This window comes from Notamacropus eugenii, chromosome 2 (assembly GCF_028372415.1).
Source record: "Notamacropus eugenii isolate mMacEug1 chromosome 2, mMacEug1.pri_v2, whole genome shotgun sequence".
Lineage (NCBI taxonomy): Eukaryota > Metazoa > Chordata > Mammalia > Diprotodontia > Macropodidae > Notamacropus > Notamacropus eugenii.
This window is the reverse complement of record NC_092873.1, coordinates 75440991-75447586: the sequence shown is the minus strand read 5'-3', so window position 1 is coordinate 75447586 and position 6596 is coordinate 75440991. Positions and strand designations below refer to the sequence as shown.

Here is a 6596-nt window from a genome sequence, read left to right as displayed (position 1 = left end):
TTCCTCTCTTATGGATAAATTCATTTTTATGCCCAAAGTTGCCTTAAGTTCTTTTCCCGCTCCTGTAGATAAAGGGGATGAGTCCAGGTCACGGCAGAAGGTTCAAGCCCCTGCCCCTTTGGCCACCACTTAGGTGATGCTCCTTTTCTTTTTTCAGTCCCAGTGAAGCGGGAATTTAATCTATATTGAGAGTGAACAAATCATGTTCCTTAACCCACTTTTCTTATTAAAAAACATATACATACACACCAGACTCAAAAAGAAATACACTACCTTTCTTAGTTGATTCAGAAGACCCAAAGCTGTTGGCCCCGTGGCTTAGTTGGTTAAAGCGCCTGTCTAGTAAACAGGAGATCCTGGGTTCGAATCCCAGCGGGACCTCCTCTTTTATTTCACTAAGAACGGTTTATGACTAATAATGCGTCTCTGGGATGCTCTGAAAGAGGAAAAATCTTCCAGAGGTCGTGGAGTTTGGCCCTCTCAACAGAAAAAGAAAATGAGGCCGTCTCCCAGGTCCTTGGCTTTGTGCTTTATTTTCCTTCTTTTTCTAGTCCAGGAACTAGAAATGATTTTCAGGGAATGAGTGAAAAACAAAAATATACAAATTCTATAGAATAACACCCTCCCCAATTTCCCAAAGAATGCTGGATCAGTGATTTCATCAGTGTAAGGACCTCCCAGCGTGAACATTCTCTGAAGAGGATCGATAATTTACAGTACTTGAAAATTTGCCTGGGGCAATGAGAGGGTTTAAGTAGAACCCTGGCACCTAAAATTTTAAATAGAAACACTTCTTCCTAACAAGTAGATATTCTCTACCCGTTGCAGTGCACGAGAGAGAACAAGTCTCATTAATTCTGTATTTAAATTATGATAATTCTTTGAGATGATTAATAAGCGTTCAGCGAATGAGGCTAGGAAATGGCTAATGCAAATTAGTGAGTTATGATCAAATAAATCACAATATGGCAGAGAGCGTGCCTGCCCCAGTCCTCCAAAACCTGGATTCCCAGGGTTGAAGGTTCTATCAAAGTATCTCCATTGTAACCTACCTCAGCCATGTCAAGTATATGATCAAATTCTGAAATGACTAGAACTACCATAGAGCATGGTATGCACTAGATACTTGCTAGTTGACTAACCTGATTTAGGGGCTAGAAAAAGTTAAGCCTGGCAATGGTACGTATTTATTTAATGCTTTACACGTATGATTTTATTTGATACTCATAATAACTCCAGAGTTAAGTATTAAATAGGGAAAGAGGCTCAGAAAGTGCATAGCTAGTAAATATTAAAGCCAGGATTTTCACCGGATTTCCTTTATAAGTCTCTCTCTCTCTCTCTCTCCCCTATCTTTCACCTTCAGTTTTAAATCGTTTCTTTGGTTAAATCTGTTTAATCTGCTATAAGGACAGAGTGATTCCCAACACACGTCATCATGGGGAGGAGAGTATATGGAAAATATTTAGTGCATATAGCAGCAGGTGCAAGCCAGAGCCTCTCTCCTCTACTGCCAGTTCCTGCTCCTTTCTCTCACATCCCTCGATTTGGAGATTGGAACCTTGCTCAGGACGTTTCTGGTTCCTGACCTTTGACACACAGATTATGAACCTGGGAGCAAAAAGTTTTGAACAAGTTCATTTCTTAGACCTGAGGTACTTCCCAGATAGATCTCTGCTGCCATCTAGTGACCGAAGCGTGCTGTTGCAAGCCATACGCATAGCCCCAATTTTGTTTCCAACTCAAATGTAAACTTTTTTTCTATTGAATTAAGGATGGGCAGACTACAGCTCGCTTATTTTAAAATGTAAGGGTCATTCAAAAAGAGATGACTGGCGGGGCATATTTGGACTACAGGGCGATAGTTTGACTCTTCTTGGAAGATATTAGTATGCAAGTGTAAAGTCAGTACGGTCAGAAACCCTCAGACCTCCATATATTTATGCTTGTATTTCCAGTAAGTAATGGCATCTATTCGTGGTGGCATTGGCCAATAGGCAGTGTACTGTAGGGAGAGGTAACTGAGAAGATTAAGTATAGAATACTCATCAACCCTTTTGTACATTGTTTATAAATTTAAAAAAGTATAATTTCACTAATTTACTGTGTATTTGTGTATGAATATATGTACACATATACATGCATTGTACACACATATATATGTATATATACACACACACATACCTATATACATACAAAGTCCCCTCTGAAGGTAGGGACCGTATTTTTGCCTTTCTTTATAACTCCATGGCTTAGTAAAGTAAACTAGTAAACCTTAGAAAAGGCTTAATAAATGTCTGACTGATTTAGAGAAAATTACAAAGTTAGAGAAGTTACAGAAAGTAATAAAAATATGAGTATGATTTTACATATCTATTATTAAATTAAACTGTTATCAAATTCATCCTCTTATAACTTTTATTTTCTCATATTAAGGGGAGGGAGAGTTCAATTCTAACTGAGTGGATCAGGGATGTTTCATTAAGATTTTAGCTGGATCTTGTATCTCCAGCACATAGCATATAGAAGATTTTTAAATAAAGGTTTAATGATTGATTGGCCATCATAGTACGGTTTTGATAGGGAGGGATGGAAAGGCATATTTCAGGCAGAGGGAATGATGTTCTCCAAAGGACCAAGATGGTGTGTTGTGTGCCAGGCTTGCTCAGGGATGGCAGGTTGTGTGGTTTGACTAGAGAGCAGGATGTGTATAAGGGAATACTGGAATAAAAAAGCTGGATTTGGTAGACAATGGGAAGCCACTGAAGGTTTTAAAGCAGGATGGTGACTCAATCAAAGAATATCTTGGGAAGATTAATCTGGCTGTTTTTCAAAAAGAGAATTGGTAGGTATTGGACCGATGAGGACCAACTAAGGGAAAGAGAACAAGCTTGTTTTACAGTTATTTCATTTGGGCATATTCAAGAGATGTCACTAAAGGTAAAATCAATAGATCTTGGCAGCAAATTGGATATGGAGCATGAGAGAGAGTGAGGAGTATAGGATAACACCTAAATTTTGAGCCTGGGTGACTGGGAGTATGGTGGCATCTTCAACAATAATAGGGACATTACTAAAAGGGAAGGATTTCTTTTTGGTGAAAATAATGAGTTCAGTTATAGACATGTTGAGTTTAAGATATCTGCAAGACATCCAGTTCAAGACGTCTAATAGGTGTTTGGAGATACAAGCCTGGTGGTTAGCAGAGAGGTTAAGACTGAATAAGCAGATATAAGAATCATCAACATAAAGATGATAATTGAATCCATGGAAGCTGATGAGTTAATCAAGTGAAATTATTTAAAGATAGAACAGAAGAGGAACCAGTCCAGAGACCTGTGAGACAACCACACTTAGCAGTTGTGACCTGCATGAAGATCCACCAAAGGAGATGGAGGAGTGGTCAGGTAGGTAGGAAGAAAGCCAGGAGAGAGTGGTATGGCAGTGAGACCTGGAATATCATGACTTCTGAAAAATGAAAGATTAAGATCAAACAAAGGAAAATGGAAAGGCACATGGGGGTATAAGAATAGGAGTAAATGATGCCACCAAGGCATTGCATTACAGAAAAGAAGATAGTCTGGTCATGAGGCAAGAGTAAGAAATGACAGGTAAATGACATTCTAAAGATATCTCAAAATATTAAAGAAAACCAGTTTACCCAGTATGTTGGGTAAACCCCATATGGTGAACTTTTGGGAGGAAGTGGATGAGAATCCTGTGGATGGATAGGCATGGAGTGGTCTGGATCCACATCATTGGAAGGAATTCTTAAATTGATGAGATCATAGAGTCACTTAAATATTTGAGTACTGAGTGAATCTGGCTCTTATGCACAGGAAAGGGGAGAGGATGGAACCAGAGAGACTAAGGAAACTAGGGATGAAATAGCGAAAGCATGCTGTCTATTGGAAGAACATTAGATCAGGACTCTGCTCCTAATTCTGGCACTAACTAGTTGTGTAGCTTTGAGCAGGTCACTTGAGCTCTCTGTGCCTCAGTTTTAATACTTATGAAGTGATGGAGCTTAACTCAAATTCTATGAAATTTTATGAAGCTAGTAAGGCTGTTGTGGTGTGACTTCAGTGGGAGCAGATAGTCCTGGGTTCTTCTTGGAAGTCTTAGTGCCATGAGCAATGACATTTCCTCATTGAAAAGATTATCTTAGGACAGATGCTACAAACAATCCATCCCAGGAATTCTCCTCCCCTGACCCACTTCCTGCTGCATCCTGGCTAAGCAAGAAATGAGCCATGAAGGCCCAGAGGGTAACCATGTAATAATAGTGCTTCAGAAGACTCAGAAAGGGTGAGAGCAAAGGCTCCTGACCCAGAAGAGATGGCAGCCTTAATAAATGCAAGAACTATCCATGCTAAGAACCCTGGCTCCTCCCCTGAGAGGCCTTAAAAGCATGAACTACCTGCCCTACCCCCTCTCACCAATTTCTTATTTCTAACAAGCCTCCCTAGAGCTCAGGGCTGCTGTGCTCATTCCCCTGCCTGGGATGATCAGAGGGTCTAGAAGGGATTTGTCTAGGGGGTCAGAGCTAGGGCTCCAAAAGAACAAGCCACCATGCCTTCTACCATACCAGTCCCCAAGATTCTCCTGGCAAATATGGCTTCTCATCCAACAGGAAGAACCAGGAGAGTGGAATGCAGGACTCCCAAGGGAGTAGTCTCCTAGGACAGTAGGTACTCACTTGGGATCAAGACCTCATTTTTTAAACCAATTATGGGAACAAAAGTGAGGTGAATAACAGGAAAAGAAGCCATTAATAACTATGCCTAGAAGGGGAGTGGGAGGTGGGGCAGTTAAAGAGTCTAGAAATTGGTGAAAGGAGTGCTGTACCTTAAGATCAATATCATCTTAGAATATCATCATGCTTCATTTCAGAATAAGTAGGAGACTCATGACCCTCATTCTGTCACACACTGGAACATCATGCCATCATATTCTTTGTACAAGAAAGATCCTGCTATGGACCTCTATCAGTAGGACACTAAATGGCACTAATGAACATTTGTAAGGGACACAAGAGGGTTGGGGGATGCTTTGGTCCACCAGCTTGTTGAGGATGTGGATGATGGCATCATTGGGCAAAGGGAGGTCATACCACAACACCCTTAGACTGGTTCCCTTGCTTATTTGAGGCCACACAGATGCATTGATTCAATTCCCCTAGTTCAGTTGATCAAAACTAACCTGGAAAGGTGGAGAGAACACTGGGTCTGCTCCAACCTGGAATGCTCTAGCAAATGACCATGAGTCTCAGATTTGATGGAATTAGGGTTAGGGCAAGGATCCTACTACATCAGGAAAAAAAGCAATTGAATTAAATAAATTCAAATTAAGTTTGTGGATGACAGACAGCACCTATATCATCCCCTTGGACTACCATTCCCATAAATTCTTACAGCCATGCACTGAAGCCTGGGGTTTAGAATTTTGTAGTACCTTTCACAATCAACTTTCATCCACCTGATATCTGGAATACATCACTTCATCAAAATAAGTATCAGTTCACTATCAGTGATCTGTTCCTGGAACCTGTTCCACTGAAAGCCATATCCTTTAACTAGAAGTGTGAGCAGACTTCCTTTACCTTTACACCCCATACCATGTAAAACTTCTTGTCTCAGGCTTTTGGCTAAGGGTCTCTATTACAGAGATCGTGGGGTATAGCAGAAAGAGCCCTGAATTTGGGCTTGAATTGCCTCCACCTTGGGAAAATCTATGTATGATGCTCTTTATGCATGGTTACCTACCTCAGTTCCCTCCACCTCCAATCCCGGACAATGAGAACGGCTTCCTATTTGCAAAACATGTAGTCCAATATTACAGAATAATATTTTAAAAGAAAACAAAATTAACATGCATGTTTCAGTAAGTATTGGTTCTAAGAATCTATGTAAATGCATAGAAACACTGAATAAGAATGAATATAAAATTTTCTTTCCTGATATAATCTCTAGATGGTGGTTTTGAGTGCTAGTTTCAGAAACTTTCTGGTGTCATAATGCTTTTTTCTGATGGATCTCCTGCAGGAATTTTTAGCCTGGTCCATGGACCTTCCCAAAGGATCTAAGATTTCAGGAGTTTTATGAAGTTGGATGTAAAATAATGTCAGTTTTAATATAATTTGTTTCCTTTGTAATCCTGTGCTTAAAAATGTTTTTCTAAGAAGGCTCCATAGGTCCTGTAGGCTTCACGAGGCTGCAAAAGGGGTCTATAACACATAAAAGATTGAACAAGAACCCTTGATCTAGTGGTATGACTCCTTCTGTCATCCCTGTTGCAACGGTGAACCAAAAACATGACTCTCGCATTCTCATAATTATTTTTTGGCCAAAAAATTGTCTCTGTCAAGGTAAAATTTTTTGTCATCGGCTCAGCCTTTACTACCAAGAGGATGGTGGGAGACACAATTCTCCATTTAGCAGTACATTGAGTACCTCTTCTGGAAGATTTATGAGAGGATGCGAACAATAATAGTTGACATTGATATGACTCTTTTAGAGTATTCAAAGCTCTTTGAAAACATTATATCATTTGAGCCTCACAAAAATCCTGTAAAGTGGATGCTACAGCTATTATTA

General features: G+C 40.0%; 1 non-coding gene across 1 annotated transcript; it reads left to right on the top strand.

Moving 5' to 3' along the window:
- The first annotated feature begins 307 nt into the window (after window positions 1-307).
- Window positions 308-381, top strand: TRNAT-AGU (transfer RNA threonine (anticodon AGU)). Its single transcript has one exon. It is a non-coding gene; the product is annotated as a tRNA-Thr (tRNA).
- The last annotated feature ends 6215 nt before the right edge of the window (window positions 382-6596 follow it).